Here is a 24,264-nt window from a genome sequence, read left to right as displayed (position 1 = left end):
TATTACACTGGTGCCCATCACCATGATATCAGAAGACCCCATGTTTTTGGGACAATGAATTGGTGTGTCATGTGTTGATTTTTAATATGGCTATGAAGAAATTGCTATAGTATTTTTCATTTCCACTCTTTTTGTCTACATTCATAGCAAACTATTTTGATACAAATGTCTTTGTGTTGTTCAAGGATCAGTTAGATGACATTTTAGCATGTTTGATTTGTCAGGTGCTTTTGAATTAAACCCTCCCCCTGTTTGCACACTTGAAAATAGGACAACAGACATGGGGCTTCATTCAAAGCCCACTGGAGCCAATGGGAATCTTTTAATCTACTTCAATGGGTTTTGGATCAGGCCCACTATTCTGGAATTTTAGTATTGCTTTCCAAAAGTACATTAGACTATTGTTAGTCAAATTGATGGATTTTGAATAGCTGTCCAGTACTCTTTAAAATAATCCACTATTAACATATTGAATACTGCATACATTTTTAAGTGTTAATGATTTAGATCAGTTTTCATTTAACAAAATCAATAAGCTAAGTTTGTAACCTGTTATGTATTTCTGTTTATTTTAATGATTTAACCTGACTTGTACTTTAGTATAAGATTATTTAAATAGAAATCCTTGCCTCCTCCTAAATCTCTGTAATCATGTTACTTGTTATATGTTACATATAACTTGTTTTTGGATGGAAGAAGAGTGGAAAATCTACATTTGCTGGAAGTTAAAATCCTTTTCAAACTTTTTTTTAAAGTGTTCAGTTTATGTTTTAGTATTCCAATACTGTTGGTCCATTGTTTGGTACTACAGCTTTATCAGCAGAATGTGCGGCAGATGGTTTACATTTGCATTAGCCTTCTGGAAAAGGAATAAGCTACCACCAACATAAGCTGCAGCTTTTCTTTTCAAAATTTATAACAAATTGGTCAGAATGGCATTTAAAAAAACAAACAACCAACATTAGCACCACTATCTCCCATTCCTTTTCTGAAGAGGAATAATGACTCCCACTCCAACACTGTCATTTGCACATGTTTTTCCCCAAAAATGTTTGTTAAAATGATTTAGGTGTTTCATTATGCAAAATGACTTTTATAAAAAGACCTTCCTTTTTGCCCCACAGTCACACTTAATTTCATTTGTCACTTGTTATAGAGTGGAGTTATGTGAAGCCGGGCTATATTATTTGTTCTAGCCTGTATTGGATAATTTATTACATTAAGAAACCAATAATTTTTAAATTTAATCAGATTTAAGTTTTAATAAGATTCATTCTCCTATTCACACTTGCTTAATTTAAGGATATTAAATCTGCTCAGGAATGAGCTGCCTCTCAAAGCCTCATATGTCTATTAAAGGATTTTATTCCTGATGTGTTAATAGGATTTAATTATATTAGCCCTATAGTCCAGAGACACATCACAGTTTTTAAACTGATAAAGCAGGCAAACATCATGCTAAAAAAGTAATGGTCAGCTATCTTTTAAAAAGAATATTAAGGCTTGATAATTTTTACTATCTCTGTGTTGTGTGAATTTTCATCATACTGAAATTTAAAAATTTAGAATGCTGAACACAGTGGAAGGTAAACTTCCTTTTCTAAATGAATTTAAAACAAGGTTAACACAGAAGTTAACAAATCCAGTTTAAATGAATGCTCTATCTCTAAATTGTTCCTTATCTCTGATTCAAAGAGATTTATTTAAACAAACTTCTAGCTTTCTTTCACCTTTCTTTTGACTGTTGAACTCATGGTTTTGTGCATGAAACAGAACTGCAGCAAGTTGTTATGAAAACTGAAGATATTAAATATTGCCTGGATTTCTTTCTTTCCTGTGGCTAATTAGGTTTAATGACAAACAGTGGAGGAAATGGAAAACAATTGCTTGGGGACCGTCTCCTGTGGCATGGTGGGAGAGACAGGCAGGGGAGGGAGGCACAGGCTGATATAGTCTGTAAATCTTGTCAATTTCTCCATCAGCATTATTTGTATCGATCAAAAGTGTTGGCTCTTGTCAAGTTCATATGAAAGCTAAATGTACAGAAGTCAGTGTTTCTGATGGCTGCATATAACTCTGAGATGGAAAAAGCTACAAGATTTGCATAGAATCACAGGGAAGGGGAAAAAAACCCATAGCAATATCCCATCCAGTTGGATACTTTGCTTCCAAAATTAGGTTGACGCATGTTATGGCACATTTCCACCAGTAATCACAGACACACCGCATATATTTCAGGAAGATGTAGGCCTGATTTTTCCTCTCATTTATACAGAGCTAGACTTTGAGCCCCACTTTGAGCACATAGCGTGGGCTGCTTTTATTTGGGGAAACTAGAAATGTAAAGGAGGATCTTAGCTTTCTTTTTTTTTTCCCCCCCCAAAGTAATTTTCTGGCACTTCTCCTTGCCAAGATAGCCTTGGAAATGTAAACTGCTATAAACTGACCTCTAGCTTAGGAAGGGACAAACAGCTGGACTCTACTTTTCCAGCAGGAGGTTGGCGAGGAGGATCTAAAGATTTTGCGTCAGGTTATCATTTTTGTTTTGGCCCCTTTATGCTACTAGAATGGAACAATGGACCAGTAAGCTGGGTGAGGTCAGCTGAGAATTCTGGCAGGATTGGGGGGAGTAACAGGGTGTCTGGCCCTGTTCTGGAGGGAAGCCCAGCAGGCAGGTGCTGGGAATCAGCTGGATCTAGCTTGAGAATAAAAAAAAGGGTCCAAGCTCCATGAGGGGTAGGGAAGTAGGAGAGAATTGGGAGCATTCTCTCTTGTGACTGCAGTAGGTGAGGGTGAGCAGGCCCTGTGGACCCTCAGGCTGGGGATATCCAGACCCTTTTGTTACCAGAGGGCCCCATAATCTCAGCCAAGAACAGGGCTATTGCTTTTGTTATTGTTCTGCATTTCCTTTTGTTTTGTGTTGGAATATAAACAGAGCCTTGAGAAAAAGGGCTATAAATGGAACTGGGTGTGGCTGATTGTTTGTCCCAGACTGATGATCCAATCCACAAGTATACAGAGGCATAACTGACTCTTGCACCATTGCCCAGTTCTGCCACAGCACTTGGGCATGTTGAGGTGGGGGAAACGTCGGACTACAGAGAAAAGCTTGAAAACATGAACCCTAAAGTCTAAACAACCAGAAGGTAAATAGAAAGAACCTCACATGTATTATTTGTTTTAAAATCTCATGGTCTTTAAACCAGTCTCATGATTTTAAATACTTGAGATTGACAATTCTGGTAGTGTGGCTAAAGCATCCTGTGCTCCAGCTGTGCTTAAGGGCTAGTTCTCAAGGGAGTGCAGATCAACCCGGAGAATCAAGAGGCCACAGTTAACTCCTTGACAGCCCTATGAGCACCCCAATGAATTTGGGTTTCCCTCTCAACATGGTAAGGTTGGCTCTGCTTTTATTCCCACATAACTCCTTTGACTTCAGTGATGTTACTCCTGATTTACGCCTGTGTAAATGGATAGTGTATTAGGACCGTGATGTAGCTTTTATGTTAAGAGTTTTATTAAAAATTGATTAGATTGTTAATTCAGGTATGTCATCACTTGCTCGAGAGGTTTTATTTCTCTGTTTATATATTTGTTTGTATATATTAAATATTACATAATTTGCACCGTGAACTCAAGACCTTTAAGTTTGTGCCTGAAGTGTCCACACAGTGGAGTTATAGTGCAGCACTTCGGTGCGCACTGCTATTCACCTCCCCTTACTCCAAACTGTGAGGTAGTGTAGATATGCCTTAAGAACCAATAATGGAAACTGTACTAGCCAGGAGGAATTTAATGGAGTGTGCTTTTCCCTGTTTGTCAGAAACAAAGAAAAGAAAACGCCTATTTTAGACTTTTAAAGATAATCACACAGTTCCACCTCTGGAATATTCATTTGGCTGTGTTCAGCAACCTATAAATATGCATTGTGAAAGAGCAGGAGAAAACTGGGAATATGTCTTCACCATGCCACATGGCATGGAAATCTTCCCTTTAAACCTGCTCTTGTTACGTGGGGAAAACTGGTTCAACATCTAACTTCTGCATATTACCATTTTGGCTCCTGGTAATGGTGTTGGCAGTGGAATAACTCACCTTTATTACATGTTTCTATATGGTACATCTGGATTCTGGAATATGATGGAGGATCTGCCTAAGGAAACACTAGTGTGGAAGAAGATTCTAAATTCAGACTTGGGTGCTGTAAGCAATGTTAAAGAATTCATCCATAAAAATGGAGAAGTCTTCATAGGCTGATCAAAAGGCAAACAGATGACCAGTATGTGAATGGAATTCTAAAGTTTCAGGGTGTGGTACTAATGAAGAGCACATTTATTGATTGAGAAATAATAACAAAGCTTAAAAATTAGTTTGCTTGGCTAGCTAGAGTGATATAAAATACACTATTGTTTAATTATACTCCCTATGTTTATAAAATCAAAGTCCTGCTAGAGGTGGCAGGAAGCTGTATATGGTACTTTTCAGAGGTTCATTTGTGTATGTGTCTATAAAAGAGAGGGAGGAAGGAGTATGTCAGGTACTTGGCATTGGTGAAGTTCTACCTTTTGATTTTTGTCCTCATTTTAATTGAAAAAAATGATGACATGACCCTTTGTCCCTTACGTCACAGAAGGCAGACAAAGGATGAGATTCACTAACATAGAAAAGTTAGGAGATCAAACAGTTGGGAGGGTATATATAATATTTATTAGTATTAAGACTGATGCTGCATTATTAAGAATAATAAGTGTTTAATGTCTACTGTAAGGAAATCAAATTATATTTGCAAAACTTTATTATTGTTTGAGTTATTAGAAAGTAGAGAGACAAGGTGGGTGAGGTAATATCTTTTACTGGACCAACTTCTGTTGGTGAGAGAGACAAGCTTTTGAGCCACGCAGAGCTCTTCTTCAGGTCTCTGGGAAAGGTACTCCCAGTGTCACAGCTAAATGCAAGGTGGAACAGATTGTTTAGCAAACAGGGCCGGCTCCAGGCAGCAGCCCAGCAAGCTCATGCTTGGGGCAGCAGATTCTAAGGTGCGGCTTCCCTCCAATCCTTTTCCAATCTGTAGGTTTTTTTTCCTTTTTGGTTCGCCACTCCGGTCACCCTTTAGGGGGCGGCAGCGTGGAGGAGGGGAGCACCCTGCTGGGAGCGGGCTGCGCGCTCTGTCTGCCCCAGCTGGTGCCAGGTCTGCAGCCCGCGTCCTTCCCTGCCCGCTGACCGGAGCGGCGCGGAGCCTTCCCGGCAGGCAGTGCAGCGGGAGGGGCCGCATAGTGAGCGCCCCACTGAAGGAAGCCCTGGCCACCTCCCTTTTCTCTCCCCCCCCGCTCCCTCCCTCTCCTTCTGCTAGCCGGGGTGTGCACTCCGCTGCCCAGGGCACGTTTGCAGCGCAGGGAGTCCCTCTGCACCCTGGCTCCGGCCGCCTCTCACGGTTTTTTTTGTTTTTTTTGTTTTGCTTCACCGCTCCGGCCACCCCGCAGGTTTGTTTTTTTGCTTGGGGTGGCAAAAAAGCCAGAGCCGGCCCTGTTAGCAAAAGCAGTTAGCACACATTATAATGGACCATTCAAGGTAGAGTAGCCTGTTAACACCTCTGCAGTCATAGCTCAAAAAGAGGGGGTTAGTGGGTTACAGATTGTTGTAATAAGCCATAAATCCAGTTTTTCTGTTCAATCCATGATTTTTAGTGTCTAGCAGAGTTTTGAATTTCAGCCCCCAGGCTCATTTTTTGAAAGTGTTATGCAGGTTTCCTTTGAAGATGAGGACTGATAGGTCAGATATAGCGTTATTGGTTTATGAAAAGTGTTCACCCATAGGTGAATAGGGTGTTTTTTGTCTTTTATCATTTTCCTGTGTGAGTTCATTTGAGAACATATAGATTGTTGGGTTTCACCCACATAGCTGCTGTTGGGGCATTTAGTGCACTGGATGAGGTACATCACATGTTGTGATAGACACTTGTAGGGCCCATGGATCTGAAAGGTGTGTTGTGAGGAGTGTTAATCATTGTAGCAGTGCAGATATGTCAGCAGGTTTTGCATCTGTTGTTCTGTCAGGGTCTGGTGCCACTTTAAGGTGGTGTGTCCAGGTCTGTGGGGAGCTTGCTTCTGATAATGAGCTTGGTGAGTATTATTAGAAAGTCGTGAAATCAGGTATTCACAGAAATAAGATATTTACTATAGGAGGAATACAATGTATTCATCTTGCAGGCTTGCATCTTATTTCCCAACACAACACTCAAAAGAAAGCCATCTCCTTCCATTCTTTCAAGACAAATGTACACAAGGGATTGCTGGGACTCAGGAACCTGAAGCTGCAAATCTCTGTCTTCATATCTTCTACTACAGAAACAGAGTTCAGGTTCAAGCTACTAGCTGGCAAAGCTCTTCTAATGTCTCAGAAGTAAGTTCTCATACAGGAGAGTGAGAAGCAAAAGAATTTCTTGCCACAATGAAACAAATCAGAGAGACTGCAGGATGCACAAACCTCAGCCCTGTTTCCTCCAGGAATCCCTCACACATCTGTCACCTGTTATGATTACAGAACTTCAGTGCTGCACCCTGACAACTCTGTCCCTCCCACTGATGAATCTGTACAAAGTTCTTTCTTTTCGGAAGACAAGATAGTGTCTCTTAGCTCTTCTCTATTGTATGGATTAAGCAAACATATATAGCCCAGGGAATTTCGTCTGCAGCCTCCACATACAGCAAAGGAGGGGAGAAACACACTTTTAGTTTGTCAAGGAGGTAGATATAAAAAAGCAAACTGAAAAATTTAGCACAAATAGGGGGCAAACCTCACAGCTTAACCTATATGCATTGCTAGTGGAGCAAATATTTCTGGGTTTAATTCTGTTTAGGGTTTTGCTTTTCAGGTTCCCTTTAAGTGCATTAATGCTCCTTCCTTATTCTTAATGCATGCTTTTTTTCTGCTACAGAACAGCCTCCTTACAGAGATATCATTGTTATCTTTATCTGTGTCATAGATAACCCAGCTCTCACTCCTCACCATCAAGCCATCAGTCAAGGTAATTTGCCTCTTGTTCCTCTTTCAGTGCTTCCTTTTCATTTGCTTGTCAGGGTACTGTGTGTCCTTGGCCTCTTCTCAGTCTGTCCATCCTAACTTAAGGGTGGGTTGAGATTCTCCTTTCACATTTTCCTTCTTCTTGTTGCTACATTTTTCCGTCTTTCTTAGTCCTTCTCAGTGTCCATCCAGCCTTTCTGACAGGTTTGCCGTATTGCTGCCTCACTTCATAATATAGCCAGTCTGGTTTTTCTGAATAACTTCAACTGCTGTTTTGAGTCCCTTCACTTTCACTTTTAGAATGGAAATCATCTTGCACTTTGTATGGCATAGTTCTCTTGAGATTTCTACAATAACAGGAACACTGTACAGGTGCTACACCAAACCTCTTTAGGTTTTTGGTAGTCACTGTGTGTGGCAGTTGGTGCGTCTCATTTCTGATGCCACCTTCGTTGTTGGACAATGTCAGTGTGTGACTTACAGTCTCTCAAAACTATCTACACTTCCATACACAAGCGCTGACTTTCCAAAGTGCTGGGGGGTGTTCAACCCCTGGCACTGCCCCAGGCCCCACCCTGCCCTGCCTCTTCCTGCCCATGCTCTGCCCTGCCTCCACTCCACCCCTTCCCCGCCTCTTCCCATCCCCACTCCACCCCCTCTCCCGAGCGCGCCGCATCCTCGCTCCTCCCCCCCCAGCCTCCTGCATGCTGTGAAACAGGCGGGAGGCGTGGGAAGGGAGAGGGGAGGCACTGATCTGCGGGGCTCTCTGGCGGGCGGGAGGTGCTGGGGGGGTGGAGGAGAGCTAATAGGGGGCTGCCGGTGGGTGCTTAGCACCCACCATTTTTTCCCCATGGTTGCTCCAGCCCCGGAGCACCCACAGAGTCAGTGCTTATGCTTCCATGCCTCACACAGACTTATAAAATGGGACTTGGAGAGATTACACTAATAATAAAAATATTCACTTCTGTGCTACCAGACACTATAGAGTTCCAATATGCATATCCTAATTACCATATATTTTATTACCATAGAATGTCTCATATGCTTCAGGGCATAAGCCATCTTTTAACTAATGGGGGCTAGAAATAAGTTTTTCCTGTGAACAGGCTGTTCCTTAAATGTCTACTGCATTGTTTGTTGTACTTTTGTTTGAAGCATGAGGTATTGGCCAATGCCAGAGACAGGATACTGCACTAGATGCAGCACTGGTCTATTCCTGTGTTCCTAGTTCTGCAATCTTACACACTGCACAAGATCGTAGGTGCAATTGGCAGGGTTAGTGTTGACCATATTCTTTGTTCATGCATGTATAATGAAGCTCAAATGGGGTGGTGCTTTTTAAAGGCATTGCCTATTTATGATTTAAAAACACTATAGCATTACTAAGTATTTGATTATGTCTGTAGGGTCCAGTATATTTCTACTGTGTATGTCTGTGATGGGGCTCACTCACCACTGTAGCGCCTTCTGCTGGCTGTCCTGGGGATTAGCTCTGTTTGCCAGTGCGCCCTCCTCTGGTGGTGCCTTGCCACCGTCACTTTTGTTCAAGGACCTGTGCCACTCCCAGGACTGTGGTGTCTTCTTTAGTAACATTGCCCTCCGGCTGTGCCACACTCTGTGTTACCCCTTTCTGGGGGGTACCTGCAATCTCTGTCCAGCCACTTCTCTCAGTGGCAACTGCAGTCCTTTGTCCCAGGGCTCCATCACCCTCTTCTTCCCTTACCTCAGGGCCTCAGCCTGCAGGCCTTAGCAGCCAGCCAGGAGCTCTCTCTAGCTCCCCCGGTCCCTGTTTGCAGCACTGCTTTGTCCCAGGTGCTGGTACTCCTTCCTCCTGCTAGGAGCCTAGTCTTCTCCCCTCAAGCTCCAGTCAGCTACTGCCCTCTGCTCTGCCCTGCAGCCCTTCTTATATGAGCCTGCTGGGCCATGATTGGCTGCTTCTCTCAGCTCCTTTCTAATTGGCTGCCTCCGGCGCAGCCACTCTAGGGCTGCTTTTAACCCCTTTTCTGTCAGTGAGGGGCAGCCGCCCCAACACAATGTCACATGAGGTTTGCAAAAAGGATCATAATAAGGTAATGTTTTCTGATTTTAGTGAAGCTAATTTTTGTTAATAACTTACTTTGTGAGCATAATTTGAAAATCAGAGATGCTGCTGCAAAGAAGTGTATAACTGTTTTCAGTTCTGTATGCCAAACCTTGAGATCACGTGACAATATGAATTCTTGCATGAGAATCTACCACTTGTACAAAGCTAGAAATTGTAATGAACCCTTTTTTCCTACTTCCCCAGTTAAATTCATATATTTTTATTAATTAGTACCAGGGCCGTCCCTAGGGGGGTGGCGGACCCTGGACAACCCCCCCACCTCCAGCCCAGGCCCTGCCCCCACCCCGCCTCTTCCTGCCCCTGCTCCACCTCCTCCCCGCCCCATTCCACCCCTTCCCCCAAGCCTCCGCCCCGCCCCACCTCTTTCCAGCTTTCACCCCCTCCCCCAAGTGATGCCGGGAGCTGGTGGGGCAGGCTGGGGTGGGTCGCTTGCTGCTGCTGGTGCCAGTTCTCCCCTGCTAACCCCCCAGGCTGCCCTGGACCCCGTGTCCCAAAGCACGGGGCCCCCCAAAGCTCGGGCCTGGGCGATTGCCCCAGTCCAGCCTATTGATGGGATGGCTCTGATTAGTACAGTTCTCTTAGGGTGCTGTAAACTTATACTCTTCTTTACAAACAGTGTAAGACCCATTTACTGCATCAAGAGGTGTATAAATCTAAATTAGATAAGACACCACAAGATACTGAATTTACTTGCCTAGTGATCCATTAACCAAGATTTGAGTCTCCAAAGCATTTATAAAGAAAGGCAACCCATTTTCTCAAGTTGGACCATGTCCAAGAATATGAAGTGAAATTCTGCTTGACCCTACTACTGCCTTATCAGAATCAAATATGTATACCATAGAGTAGCTAATGTTCATAATTCATTTCAGATTACCTATGGGTAGTATTATAGGAGAAATCCTTGTTTACCTAATACAATCAGAGTTGTCTATATCCAGCAATTGTAGCATCTGGCTAGGATTCTGCACTGCACCTTCTGAAGATGCAACAAAGAAGATGCAGCCTAGGGTGGAGTGAGGGAGTGGGGCAAAGGTGGCTCTAAATCATTTTTAACCAGTGGATAAAAATTGATAATTTAAAAAATTACATTTTTATTTAAAGCAGAGTTGCTGGATTTTGTTATTTAAATTATAATTTTTTTCTTTTTTAAAATAAACCTGTTTAAAATGAAATCTGAATTTAATATGTAATATGTGAATGTCTACATTTATTATACTTTCTTAAAATACTTAAAGATGCTGAATTCATGAGCCTCTTAAAAAAGACTTTGAGTTAAAGTTTGCTTTTCTATATAAAGAAAGAATCAAGGGGAAAAGCTTCTAATGTTTGAGGTCAAGCTTTATAAATATGGCACACTAGGTCAGCCTAAGTAACTTAAGAGACTTTTTCATTTTCAAGAGATTTAGACGAAACTAGGAATTTAAGTTTGAGTCTCTTTCACATAGGCATATCTGAAAAATTTCCCAGGCTGACCTGAAATCATCAGTTTAATTCACTGAACAGAACATAAGAACGGCTGTACCGGGTCAGACCAAAGGTCCATCTAGCCCAGTATCCTGTCTACCGACAGTGGCCAATGCCAGGTGCCCCAGAGGGAGTGGACCTAACAGGCAATGATCAAGTGATCTCTCTCCTGCCATTCATCTCCATCCTCTGACAAACAGAGGCTAGGGACACCATTCCTTACCCATCCTGCCTAATAGCCATTAATGGACTTAACCACCATGAATTTATCCAGTTCTCTTTTAAATGCTGTTATAGTCCTAGCCTTCACAACCTCTTCAGGTAAGGAGTTCCACAAGTTGACTGTGCGCTGTGTGAAGAAGAACTTCCCTGTATTTGTTTTAAACCTGCTGCCTATTAATTTCATTTGGTGACCCCTAGTTCTTCTATTATGGGAATAAGTAAATAACTTTTCCTTATCCACTTTCTCCACATCACTCATGATTTTATATACCTCTATCATATTCCCCCTTAGTCTCCTCTTTTCCAAGCTGAAGAGTCCTAGCCTCTTTAATCTCGCCTCATATGGGACCCGTTCCAAACCCCTAATCATTTTAGTTGCCCTTTTCTGAACCTTTTCTAGTGCCAGTATATCTTTTTTGAGATGAGGAGACCACATCTGTATGCAGTATTCGAGATGTGGGCGTACCATCGATTTATATAAGGGCAATAATATATTCTCAGTCTTATTCTCTATCCCCTTTTTAATGATTCCTAACATCCTGTTTGCTTTTTTGACTGCCTCTGCACACTGCATGGACATCTTCAGAGAACTATCCACGATGACTCCAAGATCTTTTTCCTGACTTGTTGTAGCTAAATTAGCCCCCATCATATTGTATGTGTAGTTGGGGTTATTTTTTCCAATGTGCATTACTCTACATTTATCCACATTAAATTTCATTTGCCATTTTGTTGCCTAATCACTTAGTTTTGTGAGATCTTTTTGAAGTTCATCACAGTCTGCTTTGGTCTTAACTATCTTGAGCAGTTTATTATCATCTGCAAACTTTGCCACCTCACTGTTTACCCCTTTCTCCAGATCATTTATGAATAAGTTGAATAGGATTGGTCCGAGGACTGGGGAAACACCACTAGTTACCCCTCTCCATGCTGAGAATTTACCATTAATTCCTACCCTTTGTTCCCTGTCTTTTAACCAGTTCTCAATCCATGAAAGGACCTTCCCTTTTATCCCATGACAACTTAATTTACATAAGAGCCTTTGGTGAGGGACCTTATCAAAGGCTTTCTGGAAATCTAAGTACACTATGTCCACTGGATCCCCCTTGTCCACATGTTCGTTGACTCCTTCAAAGAACTCTAATAGATTAGTAAGATGTGATTTCCCTTTACAGAAACCACGTTGACTATTGCTCAACAGTTTATGTTTTTCTATGTGTCTGACAATTTTATTCTTAACTATTGTTTCGACTAATTTGCCTGGTACCGACGTTAGACTTACCAGTCTGTAATTGCCAGGATCACCTCTAGAGCCCTTTTTAAATATTGGTGTTACATTAGCTAACTTCCAGTCATTGGGTACAGAAGCCGATTTAAAGGACAGGTTACAAACTTAGTTAATAGTTCCGCAACTTCACATTTGAGTTCTTTCAGAACTCTTGGGTGAATGCCATCCGGTCCTGGTGACTTGTTAATGTTGAGTTTATCAATTAATTCCAAAACCTCCTCTAGTGACACTTCAATCTGTGATTATAGTTAATCCCTCTGTTTAATAAATCATGTACTTGTAATGTGAAACATGTTTATATAAGAGAAGCCTATGTATCCAAAATATTTTAATGTTGTTTTAACACAAATACATTTTGTGCTGTTTTGTATGTTTAATTAAATTCCAGTTACTGTCCTAATGCACTTGACAAATCATGAGCAAAAAGTTAATTATCTAGTATATAAGCAAATGTATCATTTGCCATTTTCTGACATACTAAAACTGTACAATTAGGAAGAATCTGAAAATATTAAGTTATATAATTGTTTAAAAAATCATAGATACTTACAGTGTACCCTCCTAGGTAGAAAAAAGATCTACCAAATCTAGTGTAAAGGCTCTATTTAGTTGTAAATCAATGTGTTTTAATAGTTATATCAACCAGTGAGAGTTCTTTAGAAAATAACTGAAGTACAAATGGAAAAGTTAATTAAAATTGATGATTTAAATCGAGGCTTTGTACTTGGTGACTTAAATCAATCCATCCTGCTTTTGTCCTCTGGAATTGCTCTACTTCCGTGTGTACCCCTTCCCTATGCCAGATCTTCCTATGGACTGTTCAGCTGTTCCCCTCCTGTCAATGGAATTCTCCCCCAGCCAATTGCAGGGCTTTTACATTTCCTGTATGCTACCACATACAGGGGCTGTAGTGGGAGCTACAATCTCACCTGCTGGGTTTACAGCTAAAATCAGCTTAAAATAGACAGTCTTGTCTGAGCTTTATTTTTGTAAGGGCAGAGGTATAGTCTCTTGGGGATATTTGAGGAATTTTATTCATTCAAATTCAGCTGATTCTTATCGGGGTTAAATGAAGAAACTAGCTTTGATGGGAGTTACCGACATACATTCTCAAACACTGAACTGAGAAAAGAGCCTGTATATGTATGGGGACTGTGTCTATATGGGGACTGTGCTAAGAAACCACATTTTAAAGTAACTTAAATAATTTAATCACAAATATACGAGTGAAAAAAAAAGGGGGGAGCTTTTAGTAGTGAAATCCAGTGTCTCGTCGAGGGTACATCTTAGAGAAGCAAAATAGGGCACAAATCCATTTTTTTTTTACTTGCAGGCCCTCTTTAACTCAGTGATGACCTTCTGGTACAGCACACTTGTATAGATATATATTTCCTTTGCAGTCAGTGGAATTACGCTAGTTTCATGCTGATATAAGTGAATTTGACTCAGTGAAACTAGACTGGTCTATTTTACAGTTCTGGTTCTTATGCTCTAGCACACTGCACACTGTGGATGCAGACACCACAAAGGAATGTTAAAATTATCCATGAGGCTCTTTTAATTGAAACTGAAAATTCATTAAGCTTTTATTCAAAGCCTAGAAGTTGAGCCTAAATGTTTTTGACAAGTGCCCCTTTGTGGACTTTGAAATGTTGTTTTTACAGGATTTGTGTCCTGTGTGTAGTAGGGTCTGGATTTCAGTTTCTAACCGCTTGAATTCAGAGAGGAAGCATTGTTGAGTCGAAAAGGCACAAGCCTAGACAACAGGACTCCTGTGTTGTTATTAGATCTATTGCTGGCTGGCTACTCTGGCTCAGTTCAGCAGTCCATCCCTATTCAGTAAGCATTTATGCATGTGCGTACGTAAGTCCATCCCTAAATGCCTTGCTGAATTGAGACCCGTGTGAGGGCAAGTTATTTAATTCCTCTGTGCCATAGTTTACTCTACCTATCAGAGGAGCATAATACTGCCTCACAGAGGTGTTCTGAGGCTTAGGGTGATACCCTGGCTCTTTTGAAGTCAATGACAAAACTCCTGTTGACTTCAACATCCTTAATGTTTGTTGGATCCTTAGATTAAATGTGCCATATAATAAATGCAAAATATTATTCTTCCCTTTTGCTTTTCCTGAAATGCTTCTTATTACCCCTCTCCTCAACCCATTGGTGCACCCCAGCACAGTTCTGTTTTCATGCTGCTTTATTATTAGCCTCATTCTCTACCTTTAGGGTACTGGTAGCCCCTATTGAAATCAATGGGAGTTACAGGTATGCCCTGAGAGGGTGAGAGGAGGGAAGAAGGAGAGGTGACCTAGCTTTTAAAACAAATCAAATTCTTATCAGATGTCTTCTAACACTCAAGCATGGATTGATGACTGGATATTTCCAGTCTTACATTTTCTAGCTCAGTGAATCTCAGAATAGAAGACACCAGGAATTTTGTCTTGCATAGGAATTGTGAAGGACAGAATAGAAAATAAAATCTCTGTAAAGGAAGTGAGGTTTTCTCCAAAAGTTTCTGAGACTAATGTTATTTTTAGTATCACTGTTCAGCAGAACTGACATTAATTGTACCTGGAGGTGATGGCTTAGCTGTATTTACTTAGAACATGCAGTTAAAATATTTATTTGAAAGGTCAGTTCTGCCTGGGATATATTATATGTGTGTGGAAAATGATAAGAACCTGCCTTTCATAAGAGGATGTTTTCTTTTGAAGCATATACATAAAATATTTTCCTATGTTTCCTTTCAAAATATACCCAGTCTTTGCAATTGTCATGCACACAATATCTCACCTGCTCTTGACGAGTAATGATAATGTTAAAACAAATATTTTATTTACCTGTAAAAAAGACAAACGATTGCTCACCTTGGATGAGTGGGTAGTAGAATTTTGCAAGACTGCCTGAACCAAAACTAATCTGCCTCCTTGTTGTGGCTGGGAGGGATAATGAATGGCTCAGAGGGTTGGCAATAGGATATAGAGTGCCTGCCTCCTCAACGATATTGACTTGAATTCAGCCCAAATCAACAGAGCCTGAAAGTTACCCTCTGGATACACAGTGGCTCATATTTAATGATTTGGTGATCTCAGTCCACTTCCCATTGGATAAGTGTTCAGACAACAATAACGAGCCCACAGCTGGTACTGACTTTACAGCAGAGAAATTATGGATTATGACACCGATTCAGGAAAACACTTAAGCACAAGCTTAAATCCATCCTTGTTCAGAACAGCACAGGCTTAATTTTGAGCAGTGCTTACTTTGTAATAAAAGAGGTGGCAAGCGCTAGCCCAAATTAAGCACTGGCTGGGTGGTCGGGAGAGCGGCGGCTGCTGGCTAGGCACCCAGCTCTGAAGGCAGCACTGCCACCAGCAGCAGCGCAGAAGTAAGAGTAGCGTGGTATGGTGTATTGCCACCCTTACTTCTGTGCTGCTGCTGGAGATGGTGCTGTCTTCAGAACTGGTCAGCCAGAGAATGGTGGCTGCTGGCCAGGGCGCCAGAGGTTCTGGGGCTATGAACTGCCAAGCCCTGGCACAAATTAAGCACTGCTTTCGAGAAAAGAAGTCCTATGCAAAGACAATTGGACATCGTGTATGCTTAAAGTTAAACTTGTGCTTAAGTGCTGCTCTGAATCAGAATGCTTTCCTGGATCAGGGCCTGAATGGATCAGACACTGAATTATCCATTCTTTCCTATACCTTACCCCTGCAAATTAGGAACACACCGATGGGTCATAATGTGGGAGCTTGTACTGCCACTACCTGTGATGTAACAGTTCTGTGGCACAGGAGGGAATTCAGAGTCTAAGGTCACCAATCTGGTATGTTTCACAGGCATTATTATTTCCCATTATTTCCTCTTTACCGCATCCATGAGTCTCTTCTTCCATTTATTCCCTGAAGTCAGCTAGCTGGACTGTTTGTGACTCATGACACAATTTCCTGAAACTTTTTTTTAACTTCTTAAAATATATAAATAAATGCTTTCGTGTGTGTTTGTGTGTGTGTGTTTCTATTAGCAGACATTGCAATTTCACCACAGCATTTTCAGTGGAGTTGAAATTAACATATGGACCTGTCAGCATTCCTCACTCAGCAAAACTCTCAAATGACTTCAATGAGAGTTTTGTGAGGAGTGCTGAGTGGGGACCATCATTCGTTTACTTCCTTGGTTTCTCCATTGGACTCACTGATATCAGCACCATGAATAGTACTTGTTAAATCCTGTTGCAGGTCCAGCAAGTGATACTTTTGCAAGTTGATATTTCTCTAATTGAGGGGTGGGCAAGGGAAGGAAAATCCTAAATTCCACCCCCTTCAGAGATCTATCTAATATGTATCTAGAATCTGCAGGAAATTCTCAGTCACATTGTAACAATGTTACTTGTGACTATGCTTTTAAAAATAAGATTATTTCAAGAGGTTTTTTTGGCGGTTCATAGAATCATAGAATATCAGGGTTGGAAGGGACCTCAGGAGGTCATCTAGTCCAACCCCCTGCTCAAAGCAGGACCAATCCCCAACTAAATCATCCCAGCCAGGACTTTGTCAACCCTGACCTTAAAAACCTCTAAGGAAGGAGATTCCTCCACCTCCCTAGGTAACCCATTCCAGTGCTTCACCACCCTCCTAGTGAAAAAGTTTTTCCTAATATCCAACCTAAACCTCCCCCACTGCAACTTGAGACCATTACTCCTTGTTCTATCATCTGCTACCACTGAGAACAGACTAGATCCATCCTCTTTGGAACCACCTTTTAGGTAGTTGAAAGCAGCTATCAAATCCCTCCTCATTCTTCTCTTCTGCAGACTAAATAATCCCAGTTCCCTCAGCCTCTCCTCATAAATCATGTGCTCCAGCCCCCTAATAATTTTTGTTGCCCTCTGCTGGACTCTTTCCAATTTTTCCACATCCTTGTAGTGTGGGGCCCAAAACTGGACACAGTACTCCAGATGAGGCCTCACCAATGTCGAATAGAGGGGAATGATCACGTCCCTTGATCTGTTGGCAATGCCCTTACTTATACAGCCCAAAATACCGTTAGCCTTCTTGGCAACAAGGGCACACTGTTGACTCATATCCAGCTTCTCGTCCACTGTAACCCCTAGGTCCTTCTCTGCAGTATTGCTGCCTAGCCACTCAGTTCCTAGTCTGTAGCAGTGCATGGGATTCTTCCGTCCTAAGTAGACTCTGCACTTGTCCTTGTTGAACCTCATCAGATTTCTTTTGGCCCAATCCTCTAATTTGTCTAGGTCCCTCTGTATCCTATCCCTACCCTCCAGTGTATCTACCATTCCTCCCAGTTTAGTGTCATCTGCAAACTTGCTGAGGGTGCAGTCCACGCCATCCTCCAGATCATTAATGAAGATATTGAACAAAACTGGCCCCAGGACCAACCCTTGGGGCACTCCGCTTGATTCCGTCTGCCAACTAGACATGGAGCCATTGATCACTACCCGTTGAGCCTGACAATCTAGACAGCTTTCTATCCACCTTATAGTCCGTTCATCCAGCCCATACTTCTTTAACTTGCCAGTAAGAATACTATAGGAGACAGTATCAAAAACGTGGCTAAAGTCAAGGAATAACACATCCACTGCTTTCCCCTCATCCACAGAGCCAGTTATCTCATCATAGAAGGCAATTAGGTTAGTCAGGCATGACTTGCCCTTGATGAATCCATGCTGACTGTTCCTGATCACTTTCCTCTCCTCTAAGTGCTTCAGAATTGATTCCTTGAGGACCTGCTCCATGATTTTTCCAGGGACTGAGGTGAGGCTGACTGGTCTGTAGTTCCCCGGATCCTCCTTCTTCCCTTTTTTAAAGATGGGCACTACATTAGCCTTTTTCCAGTCATCCGGGACCTCCCCAGATCGCATCCGGCCTCATGGACTTGTGCTTGTCCAGCTTTTCTAAATAGTCCTGAACCACTTCTTTCTCCATAGAGGGCTGGTCACCTCCTCCCCATGCTGTGCTGCCCAGTGCAGCAGTCTGGGAGCTGACTTTGTTCGTGAAGACAGAGGCAAAAAAAGCATTGAGTACATTAGCTTTTTCCACATCCTCTGTCACTAGGTTGCCTCCCTCATTCATTAAGGGGCCCACACTTTCCTTGACTTTCTTCTTGTTGCTAACATAGTTCATTTCAGATTTTTTTACTTAGAATCACTAGTTATGATATTGTAATGAATTGACCTGTGTGTGCATAGTAAGATTTTGCAAGTAGTGAAACCATAGTAAGGTTGTATTGTATCAGAATTTTCTGTCTTATGGGATCTGTTACCTCGGTGTCTCACCTGGTTTTTTTGGTAACCCTATTTTGTAAACATGACATAGATAATTTGAATGAAATTTCAGCCACTAATAAATATGAATATGGAATGATCTCCAATGTGTATCTTTTGTATGGATATTTAGGAATTTTGGGAAAACTAGAGTAGCCTATGTATAGAAAAGTCTATTTTTTCCACACAGCACACCTTTGCTGCCCCCTGCTGCTGCCTAATATTGTGATATCAGAGATATTGATCCCACTCATCATTCCTGCCCTCCAGTTCATATGCATACCTGGGAAGAGTCACTGTTGCTCTGGTTGTCATGGCAGTGGCTGTCTTTGATAACTGATTTACCTCAGATGGCTATGACATGACTACAAAGAAGGGTCACAGGAGGAACTGCAATGAAACAGACTGGATTTAGATAAGACCTGCTGTGCTCCTTTGGGCTTGTGTTGTGGTAAACTACACTGCTTCTTTTGAAAGGGTAGATGGTTTGATTGTTACTTTCCTCAAAAAGAGTTTATTGACAATAAGATAGAAGGGTTCCTTTTCATGCGCATTGATTATATGCTCCTTACAAATTGGGGGATATGGGTTTCTTGAGTGTTTACCTTTTTTTTAAATGGGAAATTATAATGGAGGCATTTAATCCAGTTTAATTAGTTTCACCATATTGGTCAGCATGGCACTGAGTGGTGAAATATGGAATGTTGCAAAGATAACAATGGGAATAAAATATACATTGAAAAGGACGTTAGTTAAGGTTGCTCTCATCAGTAAACTAAACCATAAAAAGTTAGGAAATACAAAGGAAAGGATTAAAAGGTTGTATAGTTAAGCATTCTCAAGCTAGGAAATGACAGAATGAACACTAGCCATGGAACCTTAATTTGGCCCCTTTATACATATGCATTATGAAACTCTTTAACTACACACAGAAATTACTAGCTGTGAAAAGTTTGTTTTAAGTAACTTGCCCAGGATCACACAAAAACTTGGTGGCTTAGTCAAAATTGCCAGGATGGCATTCAACTGCTGTAATCATGAGACCATCCTTTTTCTTCCTGCAATTCACTACAAATCTTCCAACTACCACAATAAATGAGGCAGAGGTCCTGCAGACAAGACTCCTTTCCTAAACAAACCTCATTCATCCACAGAGCAGATCTGTCCTGTGAACTGAATGAACCAAGGATCCTGGGCTTGTATATACATATAAAAATAATGTAATTAAAGACTGTAACATAATGCAAAGTCACAAGGTTGCATGGGGAACATTCATTCTGCCATTTCCTAACTTGAGTGCTTGATGCCACAGCCTTTTAATCCTTTTTATTCCTTAATGTTGTATTTCCTAACTTTTTTTATAGTTTAGTTTATTTATGAGTAAACTTAACTAAAACACAAAGGGTGGGTTTTTTTTGTGAAATAACACAGGTACTTCATTGCCCTCTACTGTGGCTATTGTAAGTAGCATATTAATAACCGTGAAGTCCTAGATCACCACAGATATGAGCATGGGTTGTTGGAAGGTCTAAGTTCAATTCATTTTTACAGTTTCTTGAATTCTTAGGAGCATGTTCTTTCCTCAGTTCCTTTTTGCAGCTCCCTCTATTATCAATAGATTTGTGCCTTAAGTAAATACTTCTAATTTGCTTACTGACTACTTCAGATCAAAATAACAAGAGTTGGCAACAGATAAGAGGTCCAGCCAGGATTTGTTTGTGATTTTAGTTATAATAACGAATAAATAGGCAGGCTGAAGTGTTTTGTATTGCTTTTTAAAAGACCATTAGAACTTCAAGAGAAAAAATACAAGAGACCACTTTTAGCAAATAGGTGCTCTAAGATAAGACCTTATTGATACTGAAAGAAATTCCTGTTTTTTCCCCTTCTTCTTTCCTTTTTTAGTTGGTTCGCCTGCAGTTTTCTTGACATAGAGAAAGCTGCCTATGTCTCTCATGCTGCCCATATGTGAGTGAATGCTATTCAAGAATTCTTTTTGTCCCTTGCCCCCAAGATCATGTGGATGCACTTGAAAGATTTGGTAAATGGGGTAAGGCCTCTTCTACATCTGAAATTGGAGAAGTTTAAATGCTAATGCCATCCTCCCATATTCCTTTTTATTTGTATTAGCTCTTAACTCCTCTTTGGACTGTATTATAGTGAATAATCCATACATGCCTGGGAGGCTGATACTGGGTTGGCAATGGTGTTTAGTAGCATATCTCGGTGAGGCAGGCAAGGCCTGGTTTCTCATCTGAAATCAGATCGTGGATGCTGACTTTGTGTTCTTCAGCAAAAGCTTGAACTTCTTATCTCCTGCTACATAGGCTGTTGGTGCAGTGGGCAACGATTTTGTCAGAAGAATGGATGGCATATGCTAGGGCCATCCCTGATGGTTCTCCTGCTTGAATGGGGTTTCCACATGCCCATTAGAACTGGGATTTTGGGGACTGGGGTTCTAGTTATCTTGATGGTGTTGCGATTCCACTCTGCCATATTCCCAGCATGGGGCAAAGCTGCTCAGTCCCTTTGGCTAGAGTATTGGCATGATGACAAAAGAGTGTGCCTGGGTCGTGCCATGGCGTATGCAGGCACAGAAACATTCTTATTTCTGCACCTTGCCAGGACACTCCACTCTCTCTGTCCAATTCAATGTCCCTTTCCTGTGCGGCAGCTGTGGCATCCACTTACAATGTTGAGATTGTGGAGGCTATTCACTAAAAGTCTGAGGGTAGGCACCCTTCTTCTCTCCCTCTTTTGCTGGGTTCTTACTAATTCCTTCTAATGACTTACTGAATTTCAGTGGGGTGGGGGGAGAGTGAATATAGTGACCAAAGTATTGTTTAAAAGTAGGAACAAAGCATTTAGAGAAAAGGATTTTAAAACAGCCTACACCCATCTATCTTATATATAAGATACTGTCCCTGATAGTATAGGCAGGCCTGATTTCTTCAGACACCTCAACAGGTGCCTGTGTCAGTCTAAATAGTTCCATAGTTGCTGCTTCCTTACAAAGAATCCCATTTTATCCAGCCAGACTCTTTCTGATCTTCTGGTTGTTATATCAGATTGTAGGATTGTGGGGGATTTGGCAATCTAGTAAAATGGTCTTAAACAGTTCCCAATTATCACTCACATTTTTCTATTTAAATTCTTTCTTTCCTCAAGGTAAATTGGTTCATAGTTGTTTTCAGTTGGTGAAATTTGCCAAGTACATCTACTACTGGTTTGGACTTCATTCTGTTTACACATAACAAATGTAATCAAGAGCACAGATTTCAGATTAGTCTTCAAATTCAGAACTCTTTGAGGTTCTACTATCACTGGATCTATATAGTTGGCTTGGTGTGTGCTTTCAGATGTAATTAGGCTATGTTTATGTTGGGGGTTGTTTGTTTGTTTTAATGTCCTTTTACTAGTTGGCGTGTGTGTTCCTTGTTCTAATTCTTCTTGCCTTCTCTTCGCAAGCTAAACTTGTCAATCAGGGTTGTCATGGTACTGCTGGATAAAACCTGGAATGTGGGAATGTAACAGGACACTGGCCCTTTAATAGGGCTATAGGGGAAACATGGGCCCCCATTCCTGGCTCAGCACTGAATAAGAGTTCTAGGACATGTAGTTCCTCGAGGGACTGTGGGAACTATATGCTGGAGCGCAAAGCATGCTGAGAAAGAGGCTAAGGAAATAAGAGTTTACTGTTTTTCAGAGAGAGAGATTGCAGTGGTTCTTCCTCTGACAGCGAGTGAGAGAGTGAGTGTGCAAGTGAATGCATGCCTTGAAAAGAGCCAGGCTATGCTAGGGATCCCAGGAAACACCCTGGGAATGAATATGCATTGTGTCTCTGCTTAATCTGCTGAAGGAAAAGACACTGAGAGGGTAGGAGCTATTGCTGTCTCAGTAAATAAGAACCTCCAGTGAAGGAATGTGACAACAGCAGATACCTGCAGAGAACAGCCAGCAGGTGTTGTGGGATGGAGCTGGGAGGCCTGGAAATGGGAGAAGAAAGTGACTCTGCCAATTGAAGCAGAGCTTGCAGAACACCTGGGTGGGATTCAGTGTCCTTTGAGGGCTGAGAATTGTGGCTTCCAGAAGAGTGAAGGAGGGAGTCAATCGCCTCTGCAGTCAACTGGGAGACCAGGGCAGAGAGCCTGAAAGCTGAGCAGTTGAAAAGTTAACTGAGGATTGTCTAATTTGGACCCTGCCTCAAAGAGAAGAATTTTGGGGAGCCCAGCTACTAAGGAGTGAGAGTCATACTGATTTTAAGGGTGTGACTATGCCTTAGAAAGGGTTGGTTAGAGCTCTTGATTTGTGCTTCTTGTTGGATTTCTTTCCACCCTGGTAGACATGGAATTCTCCTGATTTGCTGGAGGGCTAAATTAAATCACTCAAACCCTCTGCCAGCTGATGGAGACTGTAAACGTAGTGGGAAATTGAGGCAGCCAGCGCCAACTCTGGAGCAGTAATAGATCCATGACAATGAACTTTTGAACTAGAAGAGGTTCTATAAGCCATTTGAGAAAGAAAAGTTGAACCATGGAAATCTTTCAAAAAGTGCTATGGGTGCAAAAAACATGTGAACTGAATTGGGGAAACTTGCAATAAATGTTGTGAAAAGCTTTCACCAAGCACTATCAGATGATTTTGCAAGCTGTATTGCTGTTTACAAGCTATAAAAGCAATATAAATAAATATTTTAATACTGGATCCAGATCTAGCGGCATTCACTTAATCAAAAAATTTGCAGTTAAAATAAATGCCTAGTGGAAAAACAAATAGGTTCCAGTCTTTCAAAGAGATCTACCTGTGCAGGCCCTTATGCCAGCTGAGATCAATGAGACTGTACTGACAGAACCCTTTGCAGTATCAGGATTGTAGCTGGCTGAAATATTTTCCATTGCAATAGGATTCAGCAATCAAACTATGAGCACTTTTAACTAATGTCTCTAAAAGTCGCTTCACCATGTCAGGAGACCGAGTTTGTCATATTCTGTATGCTTTGGTATGAAGTGTGGGTCTTCACTTTGCCACAGGCTCAGGTGTGGAAGTACTCCTGTTGGCAAAGAAACTATTGACAGACTGGTAGAGTCACAGTTCAAGATAAGAGAAGTTCTGGTGAACAAACACATGTAGCTGAGTTTAGGAAGCTGGAAACACTAAGACCAGCTAAAGCTCATCACCTTTCCCTTGTCCATTTCCTTTGATAAAAATGTTACAATTTAGGCTTGCCAATAAATGGTCATGACTATCTTGACACAGTGGTGACTGGCATCTTCAACAAGTCAAAAGGGAGGAAGTTTGGCTATAATAGAAAAGCAGTTTTTAACCTTTTAAAATTATGCATTCCACTGACAATCTGTGCAAACTATCTAGGAGTCATCTCAATGGGATTATTATTCATATATAAACCCATAGGCTATCTGTGGAGTTTTATTGAAATCCAGAGCAGAATACAGATCTCTTTCCGAGCTACCCCTCTGTGTTCCAGATATAAAGCTGTTCACCTACAATTTTTAGGAAGCATTTCATCACTGAATCATTTTTACTTACACCTGTTTGGAAAGTTAAATTAGATCCCACATCTGTTGCATATTAATGAAAAATAAAAAGGTATGTTCTAAGGATTTTTCCTTTATTTTAGTGTGAAAGAGAACTCTAGCATCACAAAATAGGTGCTTTTTCTTGTCAGTCCCTGTTTTTATTGGTATATTTTTACTCTGATTACCCTTTCAGTGGAAAAGTCTTGCTTGTTAGTTGAATTAAGGCAGTAGTGAATCAAAAGGTCTGCTATCATCAAGTTGACCCATATCAGCCAGTTGTATTACTTTAATTTATCCACATGACCTCTTGCTCTCAGATGACAGCCTTCTTATACACTGA

This window comes from Terrapene carolina, unplaced genomic scaffold, assembly GCF_002925995.2.
Source record: "Terrapene carolina triunguis isolate 2854851 unplaced genomic scaffold, T_m_triunguis-2.0 Scaffold211, whole genome shotgun sequence".
Classification (NCBI taxonomy): domain Eukaryota; kingdom Metazoa; phylum Chordata; order Testudines; family Emydidae; genus Terrapene; species Terrapene triunguis.
This window is presented reverse-complemented; position numbering follows the sequence as displayed.